We start from the raw sequence: 23,391 nt of genomic DNA, 5'->3' as shown, positions 1-23,391 counted from the left end.
CTTTGGGAAACCCAAAGAGGTGGTAAAGTGCCCCCCTGGGGAAATAGGGGAAAACATCTCCACTCCTACACTGGCTAGGGCCAAGGTGTTCCAAGTGTGGTCCCTGGGCCAGCATCATAAGCGTCCCCAAGAATTAGACAAAGATTTATGCACAAATATGGTGACTGTGGTGTCACAGGTTTTACAAGCCTTAGTTATCAAGAATAGAAGAATGATTACATTACATTTAATAGGATATTGAGCAGCCCACTTAAGATTTAAGATTTTTGAAAGACAAATTAGGAAAACCTGCTTTTCATTTAAAATAACTTACTCTCTCTCTCCCACACACATGCATACACAGATATAAACATATGTAAATATTATTTATAAAAATATATATATTTATATAAAAAGATTGAAAGAAAACATAGCAAACTGTGAAGAGTGGTTATCTGCTTGGTCTGAGTGACCTGCCCCCAAGAATACCTTCACCAAGTGGCAACATTATAGAACACACAGCAAAAGCACACTGCGGATTAACCAGAAGATAGATGTTGAGCTAGAAAATGATTGCTAGCCAATATCTGTAGTAAAGAAAAAGATAGAAGAGGAGAGGAGTTTGTTTCCTTTTTATTGGAAAGGATAAAATTTTATTAGGTTACAAAAGAACTTAGTGATTGCAGATGCCAACTCTGCACATTTTTCTGTTGATTTCTCTGATTGTTAAAACAATTATTCTCTGAATGCAGCATGGGCTTCCTGGCAGTATTTGGGACCCTGGAAAGAAGGATTGCTGGGGGAAGGAATCACAGATGTGATGAAGTCCCTTCCAGCAGTTTTCCTTGAAGAGGAAGGGGAGTTTCCCTCTTCTTTCCTCCCACCAAGCTCCTTCCAGTGAATTCTATTGGCTCAACCTAGCCAGAAGCCAGCGGGTGAAGTAGCCATGGGCATCCATGTGCAGGGATCACCCTCTACCACACAGAAAAGAGCAGAAGGATAGAAAATGGGCTCAAGAGCAAACAGTCAAATGTCAAATCCTTGATGGCAAATGTCTTTTGGGTCTTTAAAGTCCTTTTCCTATTTTGAATGCGTAAATATATTCTTCCGAGTTACGTTCTCCAGGCTGGCTGTGAACTTTGACTTTCACATATAAGGCAATGATCCACCTGAAATTGCTTTTAGTATATGGAGTGAGGTAGAGCTAAAATTGTAAATTCTCCTGCTGGAATTTGAAAACACCATTGCTTCCGGATGGCTCTGAAATGCTCCCTTGTCACTAGTCAGTTGTCTGCATGTGTGTTTCTGGATTCTGTCTCCTGTTCTGGTGGCCCATTGTTTTTTTCTATTCCTATGTGCATTATATGCTTTTTTTTAAATTGTTTGATAATAAATAGTAAGGTTTTCTTCAAGTAGAGCAAGCTCTTTTACTTATTCTGCAAGAGCATATTTACACTTACTGACATTTTGTACTTCTTTTTTTTTTTAAAGATTTTATTTATTTATTTGACAGGGATCACAAGTAGGCAGAGAGGCAAGCAGAGAGAGGGGGGGAAGCAGGCTCCCTGCTGAGTAGAGAGCCCGATGTGGGGCTCGATCTCAGGACCCTGGGATCATGACCTGGAATCATGCCAAAGGCAGAGGCTTAACCCACTGAGCCACCCAAGTGCCCCAACATTTTGTACTTCTATATGAATTTTAAAATCAGTTTGTTAAGTTTCATCACAGATATATTTTTAAGATTTATTTATTTTTAGAGAGAGATTGAGAGAGAGAGAGCAGGGGGAGGGACAAAGGGAGAGAATCTTTCAAGCAGACTTCCCGCTGAGCATAGAGCAGAATGTAGAACTTGACCTCATTACCCATGAGCTCATGACCCATGAGATGATGACCTGAGCTAAAGCCAAGTCGGAAGCTCAATGGACTGAACCAACCAAGTACCCCACATCAAAAATATTTTCAACTGGGACTTTGACTGAGATGGCCTTGAACCACAGATCATTTTAACATCTTTAATTGGGTTTTCCAATCAACGAATATAGTATATCTTTAATGTCTCTCAATAAAGCTTTTGTTTGTTCCCCGTACATAAAAATACATTTATTTTTACTTTTTTTAATGTAATGAACTTACTAAATTTTATTTAAAATTCTAATAGTTTATTTGTGTGTGTTTTGGATTTTCTACATAAGTAAACATATCGTCTGTAAACAAAAATGATTTTTTCCCCCTTCTAGTACTTAAAACTTAAGTTTAGGGCTTGGCCGGGGATTCCAGCACAGTGTTGAATGCAAGTGGTAATCTCAAGCATCCTTAGTTTGTTCTCAGTTACAAAGGAAACTTAGTATGTTTGAAGTATGATTTTGTACATAATTTTTAACAAGCTTAGGAAGTTTTCTCCCATTCTTTGTTGCCTTCAGGTCTCTTTGTTAATTATAAATAGTTGTTGAATTTTATCAGATGCTGTTTTGTATTCACTGAAACCACCTGCATATCCCTGAAATCTTTTAATATGGTGAATTATATTAACTGATTTTCAGGCAACCTGAAACTATTGGTTTAAGCACAACTTGGTATAAGTGCTTGGTATTTTCCTTTTTATATATTGTTAGGTTTAGTTTGCTAATATTTTGTTTAGAATAGCATTTATATTCATAAATGAGTTTGACCTGAGATTTTTCTTTCTTATAATAACCTTGCCAGGTTTTAGAATCAAGGTTATACAATGTACTAGTTTTTTATTGCTGCCACAATAAATTACCACAGACTTAGTGGCTTAAACCACACAAATTTATTATTTTACAGTTTTGGAGGTCAGAAATCTCATGCAGTTCTCACTGGACTAATATCAAATCAAGATGTCAGTGGGCCTGCATGCCTTTTTGAAGGCTGTGGAGAAGAATCTGGTTGTTGGCAGAATGCAATTCCTTGAGATAATGGGACCACAATTCCTGTTTCCTTGCTGGCTGTAAATGGAGGGTTGTTTCCAGCCTCTAGAAGATTCTGTATTGTTTGCCGGGAAATCCTCACCCTCCATCTTCAAAGGCTGCAACAGACAAGAGTTCTCTTGTATGTCAATCTCATCCTTCCTTTAGTCACAATTTGCTCTGACGGCAGCCAGGAAAGACGGTTTGCTTTCAAAAGTCATGTGATTAGATTGGGCCAACTTGGATTATCTGGAATAATCTGCCAGCTCAAGGACCATAACCAAAGCATATCTACAAAGTCTCTTTTGCCCTGTAAGGTAATCCATTCACAAATTCTGCGGCCCAGGCCGTCAGTGTCCTTGGGGAGTTCTTACACTATTTACTACAACAGTAAACCAAAGAGCTCACTACCTGCTTCTGGTCTATGAAACCAAGTTAAGGTGAGTCTTTTTACTTCCTTGAATGTTTGAGAACATCTGTAGCAAAGCCAAGGGGCTAGAATTTTCTTAGTGAAAGGGTTTTTTTTTTTTTCCTAGTCATATTATTGAGGACAAAGCTATTCTAGAGTAACAAATGCACCCAGAGTCTCGATGGTGTAGAATAACAAAGGCTTATTTATCCCTTACATCACACTTAAACGCAGCTTGGGTGGGTCTTATCCAAGTTGCCACTTAGTGAAGCAGGCTTCTTCCAAAAAGTAAAAAAAAACAAAATATGCATCAATAGTAAAATGGATAAATAAATTATAATATATTCATGCTTTGGAATAATGCATAGCCATGGAAATAAACAGATCAGAACTGCATGCAACCTTATAGATGAATCTTACAAATAATGCAGGATATAATATGCAAGAAATAAATTATACAGAATTATTCCATGCACATTAAGGTCAAAATCAGTCAAAACTACTCTATATTTTTCAAGCATAAATAAGAGATCAAAGTAAAACAAGAAAGAAATTACATGGAAGTCAGGGCACTGGTTACCTCCAGGTGAAAAGAATACTTAAGATCACTTCAAATTCAAAAACCCTCTTCCAAGTTATCTTCTATAAATCTATCGTAAATCCTTGATTACCACCATCAAAAGCACCTCTTTGCCTTAGTAATGGAGTGGATCTTAAAGGTATCTTTCCCAAAGAGAAAGTATTTATTAAATTACTTTAAACAGTACCACACAGACGAAGGTTATTCATACGGAAAATAGTTTTGAAGGGGAAAGAGCAGACAGTTTTCCCTGAGCCCCCACCTGTTAGGGTGAGATAAAGCTATACTTCTGTTTCAGCCCCAGTTTTGGTTAAACATGTTCACTGGGTTCACTTTTATGTCCTAACTCTGTGTATGTGTGCCTATGCAAGCACACTGGTGTACAGCTGCACATATACGACTTTCTCGAGGCTTGATGGGGTGCCTTTCACATAGAATACAATAGGAATCATTCCCATGGGAAACTCTGTGTGTGTGTGTGTGTGTGTGTGTGTGTGTGTGTGTAAATTTCAATGTGTATTACAGCCATTTGTAGTTTTCCCATTGCAAATATTAAAGTCTCAATATACATTCTTCAGTAACCACCGTCAAAATATTCACAGTTAAAAATAGCCATTGTGAAGATATAAACTGAGTCTGAAAAGCTGGTTACTGATATAATCAGTATATCACTGTGAAGATATAAACTGAGTCTGAAAAAGCTGTCAACCTAAATGCAATAAATTAGAAGCATCTACACAGGGAAAAAAAAAAAAAACCTTTCTTCTCTTTAATAATTATAATCTATTATCTACCACACAAACTCTTTCCTTTAAAAATAGTATTTTCACAATCACCTACATCACAATGTTTGGGGTTTTTTGCAAGTATTCATGCTGAAAAAAATTCCCCACCATTATAAAATTAATAAGCATCTCACAAGATACTTAATGAGTTTTGATGGGTTTCTTTACCGCATAGTTGGAGTTGTCCTCCTTCATGATAACTGAACTCAATAACCTTACAAAGTGTCAAAAGGGGGGGAAGTGTTTCCATATGTTAAACAGCTTCCTTTGAAGGAACATGAGACAAATGACCAGGGTGAAGGCTACTAGAACCACATGTTAGTCATCTCTGACAACAGCCAGGAAACCGTGTCAGTATGACAAGCTAGGGAGGGTAGCAGGGCTGGCCTCAAAATAGTTCACGAATATTTTCATGATTATGAAAAGTCCTTGTTCCTGCTCTCCTCCTCAGATTTGCAAGGGCTGTTCTGGAAGGGGAACAGAGGCAGGAGTGTCACCTAAAGCCGAACAAGCATCCTAATGTGCTTGCAAACAGCAATGGGCCAACGTGTCTCTGAACTGATGAAGTATTTTCTCTACACCTGGCTTAAGCCTGTTCCACTTGTCCTTCAACAGCCCTCTTCAGACACACACTGTGCATATTTATCCTCAGAGAGTCACCGTGAGTTAGCTACCTACGTAACAACATGACCCTTTGGTCTGTCAGAAGCAAGCTGCTGCCACTGAAGTGTGTTTAAATGAAAAATAAGTAAGTTAGTGGACAATTACATAGCCTTAGAACAAACAGGCCTGCAAGAATGAACTAAACATGGTCCTTCTTATTGTGTAAAAATTTATTCTTGGGATAGTAGGAAATCTCTATTAATTATTGGAGATATGCTTTCTATTAGTAAATGCTTCGATTCTAAAACCCCCTGTGAATTATATGATCTGTATTGATTACATATGCAAACCCAAGGGCAGAGACGTCTTAGCCAAGAATACAAAATTGAAGTGAAGCATGCTTTCTGTTATCTAAATTTGTTTATTCTTCCCAGAAAGGAAAGGGGACAAGTGACAAAGAAATCCTATTTTTCATGGTGAAAATTTTTTTTTAGTGAACCCACTAATTCCTAGAATATATATTGAATAGTCACCATGCTCCAGACACAATATTGGATGAAAGGAATGACTAAAAATCACATGCAAACTTCCTCGCATTTTTTTCTATGTCATATTCCTTTAATTAGATCAAAGCTCATTAAGGGAAGGTCACAGACGTTATTATTCCTTGTCAATCTTGTAAGTAATAACAACCATGAAAACAACTGCTGGCACTTACCAAGCATTTATTTATATGGGTTGTTCTCAGGACTTCACTTTACTAACTTATTTACATGGATGTCATTGTCATCTACATTTTTCAGATAAAGCACAGAGACACTAATATGATTGGCCAAGATATTGGAATCCAGTGGTTTGGTACCAGAGAACACACTCTTGATCTGATCTATTAAGTGAGTTAAGGAATGAATGAGAGAGAAGACTGAACTTTCTCTGGGGGGAGAAAAGAAGCTCATTTAGCAGACACAGAGGGGCCAGGTATTCCAGGAGGGAGGAACAGCATGCACAAAAGTACAGACCTGCAATGTGCAGTACAGAGTCATCAACTACATGTGGCTATTGAGTATATGAAATGTAGCTAGTCTGAATTGAGGTGTACTTTGAGTGTAAAGTACCTACCAACTTTCAAAGAATAGTATGAAAAAAATGCAAAATAGAACAAGGGAACTATAAAACAGCCAGAAAACAAAATAGAACAAGGGAACTATAAAACAGCCAGAAAACAATTAACAAGAGGATATTAATAAATCCTCACCAGTCAATAATTACTCTAAATGTAAATGGATTTAAATTTTCCAGTCAAAAGGCACAGATTAGCTGAATGGATTAAAAAACAGAACAGGAAGAAATCGGAGGGGAAGAAAAACCATTAGAGATTCTGGATTCTGGGAAGCAAACTGAGGGTTACAAAAGGGAGGCAGATGGCGGGAAGGGGTGATTGGGTGATGGGTGTTAAGGACAGCACGTGTTGGGATGAGCACTGGGTGTTATATGTAACTAATGAATCGTTGAACACTACAACAAAAACTTATGATGTACTATATGTTGGCTAACTGAACATAATGAAAAAATTTTAAAACTTATAAAAAAGAAATACAAATTAAAAATAAATTTAAAAATTATAAATTAAAAATAAATAAATAACAGAACCCAACTGTATGATGCCTACAGGAGAATCATTTCAGTTTTAAGGAAATACACAGGCTCAAAGTGAAGGGATGGCAAAAGATAGCTCATGCAAGTGGAAACCAAAAGAGATCAGGTGGAGCTATACTTATATCAGACAAAATAGACTTGAAGTAAAAAATTGTAACAAAAGACAAAAAGTAGGTCATTATGCAATGAAAAAGGGATCGCTCATCAAGAGGATAGAACAACCATAAATATATATGCTCCCAACATTGGAGCACCTAAATATATTAAGCAAATACTAATAAATCTAAAGAAAGAAATAGAAAATAATACAACAGTAGGGGACTTCAATACCCCACTTTCAACAACAGATTATCCAGGCATAAAATGAATAGGGAAATTCGTGTTTGAACTATACTTTGGACCAAATGGAGCTAACAGACATATGCAGAACATTCCATCACATCCAACAGCAGCAGAAGGTACATTCTTCTTGAGTGCACATGGAACATTCTCCAGGATAGATCATATGATAGGTCAAATAAAAAAGCTTGGCAAATTTAAGATTGAAATCATACCAAATATCTTCTCTGACTACAATGGTATGAAACTAGAAATTAATAACAGAAGGAAAATTGGAACACATACAAATATGTGGAAATTAATACCAACAGGTCAAAGAAGCAATCAAATACTTTGGAAAAAATTGAAATATAACGTACCAATACTTAAACATGCAGTAAAAGCAGTTCTAAAAGGGAAGTATAATAATAAATGTCAAAATCAAGAAAGAAGAAAGATTACAAATAAACAAGCTACATCTCAAGGAACTGGAAAAAGAACAAACTAAGCCCAAAGCTAGAAGAAGCTAGGAAATAACAAAGATCAAAGCAGAAATAAATGAAATGGAGAACTGAAAGACAACCAAGATTAATAAAATGAATAAAGATTAATAAAACTCAGTGCTGGGTTATTGAAAAGATAAGCAAAATTGACAGGCCCTTAGCTAAACTAAGAAAAAAAGAGAGAAGACTAAAAAATGATCATAAATGAAAAAAAGGGGACATTATAATTGATGCCATAGAAATACAAAGGATCCTAAGAAACTATAATGAACAATCATATGACAACAAATTTGATAAACTAGAAAAATGGATCAATTCTTAGAAACATAAAACCTGCCAAGAATGAATTATAATGAAACAGAAAAAATGAACAAATCAATAATAAGTAAGACTGAATTGGTCATCAAAACTTCCCAACAAAAAAAGTTCAAGACAAGACAACTTCACCAGTGAGTTCTACCAAACCTTTGAAGAAGATTAATATCAATCCTTCTCAAACTATTACAAAAATAGAAGAGGAGAGAACTCTTCCAAATTTACTTTATGGAGGTCAGCATTACCCTGATACCAAAACCAGACAATGATGCCACAAGAAAAGAAAATTACAGGCTAATATTCCTTATGAACATAGATGCAAATATCCTCAACAAAATACTAGCAAACTGAATTCAACAATGTATTAAAAGGTCATATACTGTGATAAAGTGGGATTTATTCAATGATGCAAAGATGATTCAACTTATGCAAATTAGTCAAGGTGATACACCACATTAATGAAGTGTGAAAATCATACAATCTTTTAAATGGATGCAGACAAATCATTTGAGAAAATTTAATGTTCATTTATGAAAAAAACTCCCAGCAAAGCAGATACAGAAGGAATGTACCTCAACATAATAAAGGCCATATATGAGAAGCACATAGCTAACATCATACTCAACAGTGAATAGCTGAAAACTTTTCCACTAAGATAGGAACAAGACAAAGATGCCCACTCTCACCACTTTTTTTTGACACAGCATTGTAATATCCAGAAAAATTAAGCAAGAAAAAGAAATAAAAGGCATCCAAATTACAAAGGAAGAGGTAAAGCTGTCACTATTTGCAGATGACATAGTATTATATATAGAAAACCCTAACAACCATCAAAAAACTGTTAGAACTAATAAAAGAATTCAGTAAAGTCACAGGGTACAAAATAAATACACAGAAATCTGCTGTGTCTGTATACACTGATAATGAACTACAGAAGGAGGAATTATGAAAAACACTATCATTTATAATTACATCAAAAAGAATACCTAGGAATAACTCTAACTAAGTAGGTAAAAGAGCTACATATTAAAAACTGCAAGACATTAATGAAAGAAATTGAAGAAGACACAAATAAATAGATATTTTGTGCTCATTGATTAGAAGAATTAGAATTATTAAAATGCCCACACTACCCAAAGCAATATACAGATTCAGTGCAATCTCTCTCAAAAATGCCAATGGTATTTTTTACAGAAATAAAACAAACAATTTTAAAACAATTCTAAAATTTGCATAGAACCATATAAAACCCTGAATAGCTACAGGAATCTTTTTTTTTTTTACAACTTACAATTTCATTTTTGAAAACATATAGATCAATGGAACCAAATTAAAAGCCCAGAAATTAATCCATGTATATTAGGACCACTATCTTACATCATACCCCAAAATTGATAGCTTAAGGCTTGAGACCTGAAGCCATAAAACTCCTAGAAGACAACACAGGTGGTAAGGAAATTGACATAGCTCTTGGAGAATATTCTTCTGAATTTGATACCCAAAAGTAAAAGCAACAAAAGCAAAAATAAGCAAGTGGGACTACCTCAAACTAAAAATGTTCTGTACAACAAAGAAAACCATCAAAAAAAGAACAGGCAAGCTACTGAATGGGAGAAAGTATTCACAAATCACCTCTCTATCTGATAAGGGGTTAATATCCAAAATACATAAAGAACTCACACAACTCAATAGCAAAAAGAAAAAAAAATCAATTAAAAAATGTAAATAGACATTTTTTTCCGAAAAGTGTGTAGATTGTCAACAGGTACATGGAAAGATGCTCTACACCATGAATCCGAAGGGAAATGCAAATCAAAACCACAGTGAGATACTCCCTCAAGCCTGTTAGGATGTCTACTATCAAAAAGACAAGAGATAAGAAGCATTGGTAGGATATGGAAAGATCTATACACAAGCCTACAAAATATGGCTGAGAGAAGTTAAGAATATCCAACTAGAGAGAGATCTAGTATTTCTAGTCCAGAAATATCAATAGTTAAGTCGTTAAATTGACCTAAAAATTCAACACAATCTAGGCAAATCCAGCTCACATTTTTTGTAAAAACTGACAAGTTGATCCTAAAATTCATATGGTACAAAGGGCCTACCATAGTCAAAACAACTTTGAAAAAGAAGAACAAATTTGGAGTACTCACACTACCTGATTTCAAGACTTATTATTAACCTTCAATAATCAGGATAGTGTGGGATTGGAATAAAATAAAAAGACCAGAAATAAACTGGCACATATATGCACAAATTTTTTTCATCAAAGTTGAAAAGTCAATTCAGTGAAGAAAAATGGCTCTTGAAAAACTGGATATCAATATTCCAAAAAAAAAAAAAAAAGAAGAACTTGCATACAAACTCTCATCATACACAATAACTAACTCAAATTGTCCAGTCTTAAAAATAAAATCTAAAAATCTAAAACTTCTATGAAAAAACTAGAAAATATCTTTGTAATTTTGCCTTAGAAAAAAATTTCTTGGATATGACACTAAATGCATGATCTATGAAAGAAAACAAAATGATTAATCTAATTCTATCAAAATTAAAACTTCTGCTCTTCAAAAGATACCCTATTATATAATAAAAACACAAGCTAGAAACTAGAAGGAATTATCTATAAATTACTTATCTTATAAAGAATTTGTATGTAAAACATAATGACTATTCAAAACTCAGTAATAAGAAAACAAATGTATCAATTAGAAATGAAAAATGTTTTTGAACAGACACCTCAGAGAGATTATATGGATGGTAAATAATCACCTATAAATATGCCCAGCATCATTAGTAGTTAGGAGAATGCACACTAAAACCATAATGGGACTCCACTATCACCGATTGGAATGGCTAAGATTGGAAAAACTGAACATACCAAATGTTGACCAGGATAGTGGAGGAACTGGAAGTCTCAAAAACCCTCACTTGTAAAAAGTAGTTTGGTAGTTTCTTACAAATGTTAAACACACAGTGTCTGTCTACTGCTAGATATTCCCCCACAGTAAAAGGTGGAAATATGTCCACACAAAGACTCAGTTAGAAATGATCATAGCAACGTTCTTGTAATAGCCCAAAATCAGAAACAACCTAAATGTTCACCAGCAGGTGGATGGATAAGCTGTGACAGGGTCATCCAATGGAATAGCACTCCACAATAAAATCAACAAACCACAACATGGATGAATTTCAAGTAATTATGCTAAGTGAAAGAAACCCGATGTAAAATGGGCACATGTCACTTGATGTCTTTTTATGCAAAACTTTAGAAAATGTAAAGGAATGTCTAGTGACACAAAACAGATCAGTGTTTGTCTTGCGGGGAGAGACAAGGCAAAAGTGGTGAATGCATTGTAGTAAGTCCTATACCTTGATTTAATTCTCTAAATATTCAAAGTAGAGCTGATCAAATTGTTAACATGTACTAAGTACTTACCCTGGGCTAGGCACTCCTCTAAGTGTCTTCACTTTACAGTAGATACTACTATGTCTTCACTTGGGTTCTCCCAAAATCAGCCCCTAAGACAAAGGCTGGGTGCAGGGAGCTGATTTAGGGAGGTGAACAAGTGAAGGAACAAATGAATGAGGGCATGGTGAATGGGAAACATGAATGGGAGACGGCTCAGTAAAGAATACATCATTGTGGGCAAGTGGGCTCAATCCTGCTGGTCACCTTTAGAAGAACCTAGTTAAGAGCTCTTGGGAAAGCTGCCATATTTATCCAGGACTCTCTTGCCCATTGCTTGAAAGATGGCCCCAGGGCATGAATTCCAGCAAGAACACATCTTGCCTCTGCAATGGAGCAAGCTTCCCGCTGCCAAGAGAAAGCACTCAACCTTCTCGAGAAGACCAGGTGCATGAGATGGGAAGCTGTCCGTGTGAGAAGCCCAGCTATAGTTAAATTCAGGGGGGGCAGGACAACGTGGGTCTGGATATCAACCAGTTCTGCTACACAGTTGGCAGAGGAGGAAATAGGAGCACAGAGAAGTTAGATAACTTGCTCAAGGTCCTATAGCTTTAAAGTGGCAGAGCTGAGATTCCTACTCAGCACCCTAGTTGCAAAGTCACATTCTTACCCATGATACCTTTTTACCTATAAGATAAGGATGACCAAAGATACTAAAAAACAAGCCCAAGGTTACACAGTTATTGAAGTAGTTCATACATGGTAAGCTCATGTTTGAAGCCATGACTAACTGACCTAAAAGCCTGTACTCTTTACAAGGTAGCATGCTACTTTCCAAAAGCACAGTTCCAAGGAGAAACCTTATCCTATCCAGTAACTTGTCTTCCCCGAGCAGCTTTCACTGAAAGCTCAGAGACTAGTGAAGTTCCCTTTCATAAGGGACAGTAGCCATATTTAGTTTAATAGCCTAGGCACATTCGCTGTGCTTCTTAATGATCTACGAGGTTTAGCATCTGAAGCACGTCACCATCTACTTACAGGAAACACATGACCCCTCTGTACTATTGATGATCTCTGCTATTGGCTCTCTCTTAATAAACAAGTAGTTACTGGGAAATAAATGAATAAATAATGCATTTCTTTGAGAAGATAATAAACTTCTGACTCCACTTTCTCAACTTTTCCTTCCACGTTATTTCTCCAATTGGCCTAAGTCCACATTGAGCCAGGCGGGTCAAATGATGAATCAACTGATCGATTAGAGAATCAGTGGCCCTGATGTGACATTCTGCATTAAGCGGAAACTAAACGCCTAATTCTAGATGCTTTTTAAAACATATCTCAGCAATCGATAGGCCGCTGCCTATGTTTTAGATAGAAGAGTAGCTTGGGCTGGTCAGAAGAAGCAAGGTGCTCTGCCATCTTTGTCTCCATCGTGGAAGCTCCAAGTTCCTCCTCCCTTGTCCTGGAGAGCTTTGGCTTCCTTCATCAGTGCTTTCTGAGGTGATCACTCCCCCAGTCACTACGCCTCTCACAGATCCCTGAAAACCTGGGGCAGGGAAGCATAAGGAGCCTCACAGACTTTTGGAGTTAGTAAGGAGACAGGAGAGCCAAGAGACATCCAATGCTCTTTGTATTTGGACAGAGGCTGAAAACAGAATAATGTCAGCCAAGACAGGGGTGTTTTTCCCACCCCAGAGAACAGCAGCAATCAATGACGGATGATGCTTTCATGGAGCATAATAAAACGTTTTCCAGAATGCCTTGAGAGACCATCCAGGGCACAAAGAATGACCCACAGCCTGCACTGGTCCCATTTCTCTCCCCACATCTGCTTATTCTGAAGTCATCTGCTTTAATGGCATCCTCCTCATTTTCAAAAGAAGCTAACATCTTAGTGGTTTCACCCTGCCCGAAACTCCGCAGGGGATACACACCAGAGACAGGGAGTCTGCATAGATAGAAAGGCTCTGTTTTTCTTTCCCCCAGTGTCCTGTGTAAACCCATAGAAACTGCCTGACCCTCTTTGGTTTAGTCTCCCCATTATGCAAACCTACACTATTGCCCCAGAAAGTGTGCCCAGCCCGTTGCATGCACAGGTACTCTGTAATCACAATGACAAGGGAAACAGAAAGCTTCTATTTGAAACCCAACGAAAAGGATGACGCCATCTTGTCCTGTTAAACTGTCTTGTGGGGGAGAAAAAAGGGAGTTTCCCTAGGAGGAGTCCTATCTGTGGTTCCACAGAGGCTGAGTGGGATTGGCCAAATGCTTCGATGGCTCATCTTTTAAGCCCCAGTGCTTATTCCCATGGATGTGTCCTGGTAGTAAAGTCTGGAATAAGAAATGGAAATAAAAGCGTGATCTCTGAGCATATTTGCCCTTATAAATAGAACCTTTTTCAATTCTTTCCATGGGGCAGCATCCATCCCCCAAAGAAAAGTAGGGGGAACAGGAGCTGAACAGCCTCCCTTGGTCTGAAGCTTCTTTGGTTTATGGTTTACTTGGAGAGGTCCAGAGAGCCACTTTCTGCAACAAAGGGAGAAAATCTCTCTGCTCCCCAGAGAAACAACTTGTTTTCTTTGGGTTCAGCAGGTGTCTGCTTCCCAGGCTCCTCTTTGTTCACAATAGCCAGCTCTGCACAGCGTCTACACTGGTGGCTTTTACAGTTTCTAACCAGGCTCCTTTTCATCTGGAGACACTGCATAAGAAAAACTCAGTTGTGCCATGGGAGCAGGTCTCAAAACTGACCTAAGAATTCTCATACTGGCCCATATTGCCAAGAACCACTGGAAAGCTTTTATGCATATGATTCTGATTCATTGTTCCAACAATTCTGTGAGGTAAGTATTGTCAACCCAACTTGATCCATGAGAAAACTAAGATGTACCAAGATTAAACAAAGTCCCAGAGTGACACAGGTAGGAAGTAGGGACTGCTTCCAGCTCTCAGATTCCCAAAAGGGAGAGCCCACGAGAAGAGGCAGCATAAAGACACGGATGGCAGTGCCTTCCTTTGCCACCATGTCCCCAAGACTGTGCCCCCCAGGCAGTCCCTGCCATCAGACAGCAAGTAGAAGGTCCATCTTATAAAACTGGTTATGCCAGGATGTGCTTAAATCCCCCACACATGTTCTCCTCAGAAGTCTCAGCATCTGGAGATGGGTCTGGCTAGAATGTTCACACATTTCTTTTCTAACTTCTTACGCCGGAGCTGACTTTCAGCACTTCTTGGCAGGCGATGACTGGATCCTCCCAGCAAGGATCACAGGTTCCATTACTAATGAAGAGAATTAGCTCATAGGTCCCCCCCAGCTTTCTTCAAAATACAGGGACATGCTCATTTAATAAACACCCTCCTGATGAAAATGCTGTTTGTTTTGTGAAGCATATCTGTGGCCCCACTGGAAAATGTTCTCTCTGGAACATGTGTCTAAGAGCTCTGAGAAAAGGCACACCCTCTCCCAGGCTTTCTAAACTAAAAAAGGGTCAGAATAAGCCAGTCATCAGTTAACTGAGGAATATCTTTTGATTCTAAGACCATAGATTTGAAAACAAGATGGCGGAACAAAACAAGAAGTCTTTCTTGAGGCCTGACATTGTTCAACGCAGTGCTAGGCATGCTGAGAATACAGAAGTACCCTCTGTGTCTTAAAACCTCACAATATAAATGTAAAACCAAGATGAACAATTTAAAATCTAACAAACTGCCCCAAAAGGTATTTAATTAAGTGCAGAATTAAGCAATGCTGACTATATATGCATAGAGTAAGGCCATCGAGGACAGAACACGCAGGGAACTCAAAGGACAAAAATATGATTCATCTGGCACACTGCCAACAGAATATCAAGAAATTATCTTCTACACACACATGTCACAATCCTTTGAAGGAGGTATTATTATTCCCATTCTTGGCAGAATCTACCAAAAATATCAAGAATGCACATACTCCAAGGCAAATGTTTCCCATACAGAGTGCATCCCTCTAGAGATGAACTTAAACCTGCCTTTGACTTACCTAATTTACTTTTAAATTGAAAATAAAGAGGTAGTAGTAGGAATTAAAACTGAACTATTGTTGACAAGAACAGAAGGGAGTTGGGGGAAGTCGGAGGGGGAGACAAACCATGAGAGACTATGGACTCTGGGAAACAAACTGAGGGTTTTGGAGGGGAAGGCGGTGGGAGGTTGGGTGAGCCTAGTGGTGGGTATTAAGGGCACATATTGCATGCAGCACTAGGTGTGGTACATAAACAATGAACTTTGGAACATACACACACACACACACACACACACAAAAACTAAATTAAATTAAAAAAAAAAAGAACAGAAGTGATGAAAGTCATGATTGTAGAAAGTCTATACAGAATTACCTAGAAAGCTCTGGACAATTGGGTGGTTAACATTCCATTTTGTATAAATACTCATTTTTATAGCTAACTGCAGACCTTGAATCAATACTCTTTAAAAGGAATATGATCCGAATGCAGCATATGGCCAGCCCAGAATTATTAGCTAAGCAGGAACATCATAGAGAGAAAAATTAAATAGTTCCTTTAAACTTCAAGCAAGCAGGAATCAGAACACTTCAGAAGCCTGAGGTGTTATTTTTTAATTAAGTGTGATAATAAATAAAAAGTCGTAAAGCAACTCCTAAAGGAAAACGTGATCATTCAGTTGAAAGGACCAGTAAAACAATCATCTTTACAGAGGAAGAAATTGAAATCAAAATTGAAATCTGAAGTTACATCTGGAGCACTCAACTGATGATAATACTGGAGGCTGAATTCATTGTTCCCTTCCGGATGAAGACTGGGGCTCCTCTAGATTGAGGCACAGAGATTAAAAGCTTTTCTTGTGCTAGAGCAATTGCCGGTAAAAAAAGAGAGCACTTGTCAACTCTCCTCCCTCACTTCTTAGTCTCCTAGTCAGCCTAAATTCCTTTATTCCATGTTTTCTGCCCTTTTCCTCAAAATTAGTTGATGCATTCCACTAATATTTACTGAGCAGCCGTTAGGTGTTTGTCATCACGCCATGGGCAAGGTAGGCAGCAGTGAACAAGGGGATGTGTCCTGGTCAGTGACCTATAGGGCACTCAGGTTCTGGTAGTGTCTCAAGCTGGACAAACTGTGTCAGTGATCTCACAGTAACCCTGGATGGAGATGGCAGCTGAGTTCCCACTTGAATCTCAGTGGCGTTGACTGCAGATTTCAGACATGCCTATTGCTTCTGATAAGGCTCTGGGCCAGGCATCCCAGCAGCCTACTTACAGAAAGGATAAAGATGTGCAAGGGAAGAACTCATTCTAAAGGAAGAGACAGTCGAGCAGATGAATATAGCAACTATGAGTTTGTGTACACAGGAAAAGTCATATTATTATACTGAAAGCAAAATCTTACCAATCTGACTACAGGCCCCTATGTGAGAAGGATGGTGGGAAACTTCCCTGAGCTGTGATGAGGGTCCTGCCTTTCCCAGGACCATGTGGAAGCCCTAGGGCGTTGAACAGAGCTAGCAGTTTGGGGACTCCTTGCCATAAGAATTGCTTGTGTAACAAATTACCCCAAAACTCAGTGGCTTTAGACAACCATTTTATTTTGCTCGTGATTCTATGGTTCGTGAACTTGGGAAGGATTGTGCTGGGCCATTCTTGTTCTGTTCTGTAATGGGTTGACTTGGGCTTTGGGCACGGGAAGACTCCTCTGGGCTGGAAGTCTAAGATGCTACAGCACATGGCTGGCAGCTGTGGATGGCTGGTTGTTGACCAGAATATCTACGGTGTGCATTCCCCAGTATGAAAACGTCAAGGTAACCAAACTTTCTACATTTGGCTTCCCACTGAGTGTCCCAAGAAAGCCAGGTAGAAGCCACATATTCTATACTGGCCTAACTTTGGATGTCAGTCAGCATCACTTCTGCCACATCCTCTTATTCTGAAGAGAGATGTATGGCCAGCCAGAATTCAAGGAGAGAAGAAGTAGATTCCACCATCTGATAGGAGATAGGAAAGGCTCCACTGTAGATGGCCAACTGCCGCCTTCTCCTCCTCCCGGGTCCTTGACATGGTCAAGTGAGGTGAAGATAATGGGACATTATACTAGGAGGCCACAGTGCTCTGGGCAGGAGGGAGAGGCTATTCCTCTTTTTGGTACCTTGTCATATGGAGGGTAAAACACATGTGGCACCTTTATATTTTTCATAAATTTTCAAAGACAACCTCAGTCCAGTAACTTAATCTTCCCTCCTTGATCTGGAATAAAATTTGAACCAATTGGGGCAGCTCCCAAAGACAGATGCCACCGTGTTCTTCAAAACCCATTTCCCTCTGAAGATCTTGGACTAGACCATGCTCTTTCTTTTTTACTCCAATTTCTCCATCTCATGAGACCAGACCCTGATGTTCTCAGGTCTCAACGTTGCAGGGTAGGAAGAGAAGCTTCCCAAGAACAAACTTTTTCCTGGTTTTCATTCCCCAAAGTCTCAACTCATGGAAACAACTGTGCTGGTCCCCCTGAGGGAAGGGAGAAATATTTCCCAAGTCAGAAGGGCAGTAGAGACCTGTGGTTTCCAGGGGCATTCTTCTCCCTAGCCATGCTCCCAGTAAGGCCAGAGAACCTCCAAAAGGTTTACAAGGTGTCCCTAAGGATTTTTAGATTCTTACACCAGGACTCCTGCCTCTGCAAAAATGTTAATGCCCATGCTTGACCCGGGAATATAAAGTCACCTGCTTCCAGAGCTCCAACCATATGGCTCTCAGGCACAGACTATATGTTCCAAAGATTATCACAGTGATAGCTTCCATTTCACTGCCCTCCTACAGTGGAGCCTGTGTTAGCTATTGCTCGCCTTAGCTATTTGCTAACTAATGCACGCATGATGCCAAACTCTGTCAGATGTGAGTAAAAGAAGCTGAAATATTAATTACCAGCTACCATCTAACTTCTCTCTATTGCTCTTCCTGCCTAGACCAGGGAGGCCTTTCTTGTCCCAGTGGCTCCTCCATGCATCCTGGACCGAGCCAGTCCTCCAACTCAGCCTGCTTCATACGACACAGCCTTATTTTAGTTTAGTAACAAACAACTTTAACACAAGGCAGACTGGTCCCAGTGTTATAACAGAGTAACACTCAAAGGGCAATGTAAGCATTGGTGGGAAGAGATGAATGCCAACTGGGGTGCCCTTAGCCTGCTAACGAATAAAAAATAACTGGCTTGGAGAGTTTGCATTCACTATGTCATTCTATTACAATTTGTTTTAGTGAATTATCTTTCTTAGAATACCAAATGGTCCCCTAATGGCCTGAAAGACTTGAAACACTTCCAAAGCACTAACAGTTTTCTGTACTCAGTCACTGGGCGGTCTGGACTTTAGACTGTAAGTTGGCCAACAGCCAGAGTGTACCAATGACTTCGATTTGCAAACTCTGTAGTAACCCAAACAGGTTAGCCTCAAGAGATTAAGATGTGGGTTCTGTCAACACCATAAATCTGGATCTCTTGTGCACACATAGAAAACTTATTGCACATATATGGGGGATTCTCCCAAATGTGCCTCCTTGTAATATATATTTTTGGCTTCCTTCACTTTCCTAGGTCCATCTTCAGTTCTCTCAAGGTGACACAGTCACTTTCTTCAGAGAGATGATTATCGAGAATCATGTATGGCACCTTCTTGTAAAGAAGTGATGACCAAAGAACCTGTCTGCATGATGTTGGGCAGTGGAGTAGGGTTTCTAAATATTAATCTGCTCCTATTCCATTCTAAACCCACCAAATTCTTTCAATTATACCCTGAGCAATTCTTTCCTCTCTGTAACTAAACAGATGTGAGTCATCCATTGGGAAAACACAAACAATGGTTGAGAATAACATGAGAGACAGGAAGAGTCCACAATTAGCTTTCCACTCACAGAGACTACAAAAACATCAAAGATGGATAAAAGAGAGAGGAGGAGTGGGCAGAACATCAACAACAGGGAACAGAGAAATAAAGAAACTTGAATTCCTGAGGGCAATAACGTTCTGGAGTATAGTAAGGGGCCAAGCGGAAGCATACTCCATCTTGAATTGACCCTCTCATAGCTATCCATACACGGCCACCCATCTGCCCCCACAGAGGGTCTAGTTGGAAATGAAGACTGCCTGAGCCTTAAGAATGCCTGCCCAGGTATGACCCTCTCCCATCTTGTGAAGATGACTACCAGAGTAGAGACCACAGGGGTGATGGTGACATGAGGGGGACATTTTCAATCTTACCAAGTCAGCACCATAAGGAAGCAATTAGGAGACCGAGCTACGAGGGAACACACGTGCTTTTCAACATTAACAAATCCACAGAAGAGGGCATTTGCCTCAGGCTAGCTTTTTGGGGGGAAATCACAGCTCATTATTAACTTCTTATTTTCATTCTTGTCTTCTGCCTCTTCTCTCTGTTCCTCACCCTTCCCTTCCTCTCCTTCTTTCTCCTCTCTCTCCTCTTACTCTCTCACACACACACTCACACAAAATTCTCAGAATGTATACTCTTCCATTTATCTTGACCTCTTTTCTTTCCACCCCATTTAACTTCTCAAATCTACCTACCTTTAAGAGGATCAAGATTAAATATCAATATGCTCAGCTGGGCATGGCCATTAAATTGTCTCTACAAGATTATGAGTTCCCTTCATAAAAGATTCCTTGCTTTAAAATGTACTCTATTTTTTTTCCAGTTCCAACAGATAAAGCAACCTGAAAAGTCATAAATTGTATTTAAATTTCCTTGACTAATTATTGGTGCCAAGTAACACTTCAAAGGGGAATTTTTATGCCAGTCTGAGCTTCACACTTAACATATCACAGGGATAACAAGGGAAAAAACTTTAAAGGGTTCAAACACATCTATGATATTTTAAAAGATTAGATTTAAAATCTATAAGGTCTACATGTTTAGAGCCCAGACATCCCAGCTCTGTCACTGTTTAATTTTCTGAAAATGTGGTCATTTCCCAAACTTCTCCAGGTCCCGCTTTTCTCACCTTTGGTATGAGGAGGTTAAATAACATAACGCAGAAAGTCTTTCTGGCATGATTTCCTCATCCATAAGGTTATTCTGATCCTTATTCTATTTTATCCTTTCATAACTGTGTATGAAATTTGCCCTTGCTGTTGTCCTGCTGCTCATTTTCCCGTGAACTGCATTTTCCTGAACTGTGAGGAGCCTTAGTACTGGCAGTTTGTCCCACTTCACAGAGCTCCCTCTTCTGTTGTCCCCATGTTGTGTTATGACATAAGGTCGCTGGCTTCCTGAGATGTCCTCATCCTTCCCACCTTGTGTCTGTGTCCTTTCTTCCCCTCTCCCTTACCCTTCTCCTGCTAACCTCACTCCCTCACTCCTCCTCAATCACAGATGCCTCCCTAGTGTGGGCCTGGTTCTGGAAGGAAGTCCTGCTTGCTCAGCCCTGAGAGTTCATGGGAGCTGGACTCCCAGACCTTACCCCATCCCTGGCACTTGCCGGAGGTGGGAACGGGAGAACTCTCCCAGCTTCAGCCACTGCTTCCAGCTTCATTCACTTCACCTCCCAGGGGACATCTGCCAGCCACAGGGGGATTCTCCCATTCTCAGACCACACGCACCGATGTCCCTTTTGGTTCCCCCCACTTTCTCTCACAAGGAAGCCAAGAGTACACAGCTCTTGTGGATATGGGTGGTTGACCTGCACCCACCCATATTTTGAGATTTCTGGGGATACCTTGTTGCCTAACCTTTTTTTAAAAGATTTTTTTATTTTTGTGAGCGAGAGAGGGAGAGAGAGAGCACAAGCAGGCGGAGGGACAGAAGGAGAAGCAGACTCCCCACTGAGCAGGGAGGCTGATGCGGGACTCCAACCCAGGACCCTGGGATCATGACCTGAGCCAAAGGCAGACGCTTAACTGACTGAGCCACCCAGATGCCCCCTAACTTTGTTAATTTCACCCCAGGATTTTTGGTTTTGCTATCTCATTGAGTGACTTCTTTTCTTGAACCACTGAAAAATTCCCCAAAACTCTATTGATGCCTCCATCACAATTTTCCTAGAGCAATCAAAAGCATGTATTTTGGGTGCCTGGGTGGCTCAGTCAGGTAAGCATCTGCCTTCGACTCAGGTCATAATCCCAGGGTCCTGGGAGGGAGTCCCACATCAGGCTCCCTGCTCAGAAGGGAGTCTGCTTCTTTCCCTGCTCCTCCTCCCACTCATTCTCTTGATCTCTCTCTTTCTCTCTCTCAAATAAATAAAATCTTTATGAAAAAGAAAGAGCATTTTAATTTTCTGTTTTGAATCACATACAGTGCCTTCACATTACTTGTTCCTTCAGTATTTTAAAAGCACAAGTAAATAAAATGAACAAATGAGGCAGATACTGATTTTTTTTTTTTTTTCAAGATAAATGAGCCCTGGTTTTCACAGTCCAGACAACCTTGCTGTAGAATTAAGCTGCTCCTCAAGTAAGGTAGGTAACCCAATGTCAGCCCCCCACCTTCGATGTACCTTCCAGTAACACTGTGAAAGCAAGCACAGGAAGAAGATTCATGTGATTCTTCCCAGTGTTCACCGTCCCTCACCAGGAAATCTCCAACCACATGGCTGGTCAATTCCCAGAATGCCTCCAGCCTGTGCACAGACTCTACCAAAAGTCTGGATAAGGACCAAGACATACCCCTTCACCGCTTTGACCCTCTTTTCTCCACCATATCACACACAAGGCTTTATTATAGAACTGAACTAACAAGGGAATTACAGAATGGGATGGGAGTGGGGGGCAGGGAATGGGAATGATTTGTGTCTTTCTGTATCCTAATTAAGGCTTTTCTAGTGATCCATAAGCAAATGGCATCCAAGAAGTCAAACTTCACAAAGAACCTTCCTCGATAACCCCCGTTCCTAATTTTTTGCTCTTCTGTACTTTTTGCACAAATATTTTCTTCCAATCCTTACTGATATGAGGAAGTGGTGATGCAACATGGGGGCTTAAGTGGGTAGGAGAAGAATCAATGAAACAAGATGGGATTGGGAGGGAGACAAACCATAAGTGACTCTTAATCTCACAAAACAAACTGAGGGTTGCTGGGGGGAGGGGGGTTGGGAGAAGGGGGTGAGATTATGGACATTGGGGAGGGTATGGGCTTTGGTGAGTGCTGTGAAGTGTGTAAACCTGGTGATTCACAGACCTGTACCCCTGGGGATAAAAATATATGTTTATAAAAAATAAAAAATTAAAAAAAAATTTAAAAAAAAAATAAAATAAATAAAATAAAATATTTATGTTAGATAAGTTCTGTAGGTTACAGAAGAACGGAGATCAAGTTTACACTCAGTCTTTGATGGGCAGAGGTGCCCGAAACCCCATTCTCTTTGAGGTCTCTCCACCAGTGTAAGCTTTGCTTCTCTGTTCTTCTCACTGCCCCAAAAAGTAACTGTTAAGTCATTCAAACAGACCAAAGCACACACACATACACAGACACACACTTCTTCCAAAAACAGCATGAATTCTCAGAGACGCTCAGGTTGAAACACACCAGAGAGAACACATTGTTCTACCATGCCATGATTGGTAATGCCTCCTCTGTCACAATGGCGTTTCCTCTTCACTTTGCTATGCCCAGGATTTGGGGTTGCTTTGGCCCCTCCTCCACAACCCAGCCCCCGACACCAACAGACTTTCAGACCTGCTGGTGTTGGAAACAGCTTGTCACCGAGAGAGACACCTCACAATGGTCACTCCCTTAACTGACCAAAGATGCTGCCAAAACTTTGAAATTACTCCTTTTAAGTATGCCATCATGAATAAGGTTGCAACTGCTAGGTACATCCCAAGAGTATTCACTGAAGTCTGATTCAGCCCAGTGTAAAGCTCAGTGATGGAAATCACGCCACTAGCCTACGGG

This window comes from Mustela nigripes, chromosome 9, assembly GCF_022355385.1.
Source record: "Mustela nigripes isolate SB6536 chromosome 9, MUSNIG.SB6536, whole genome shotgun sequence".
NCBI lineage: Eukaryota > Metazoa > Chordata > Mammalia > Carnivora > Mustelidae > Mustela > Mustela nigripes.
The sequence above is the reverse complement of the archived record's forward strand: the minus strand, read 5'-3'. Positions refer to the sequence as shown.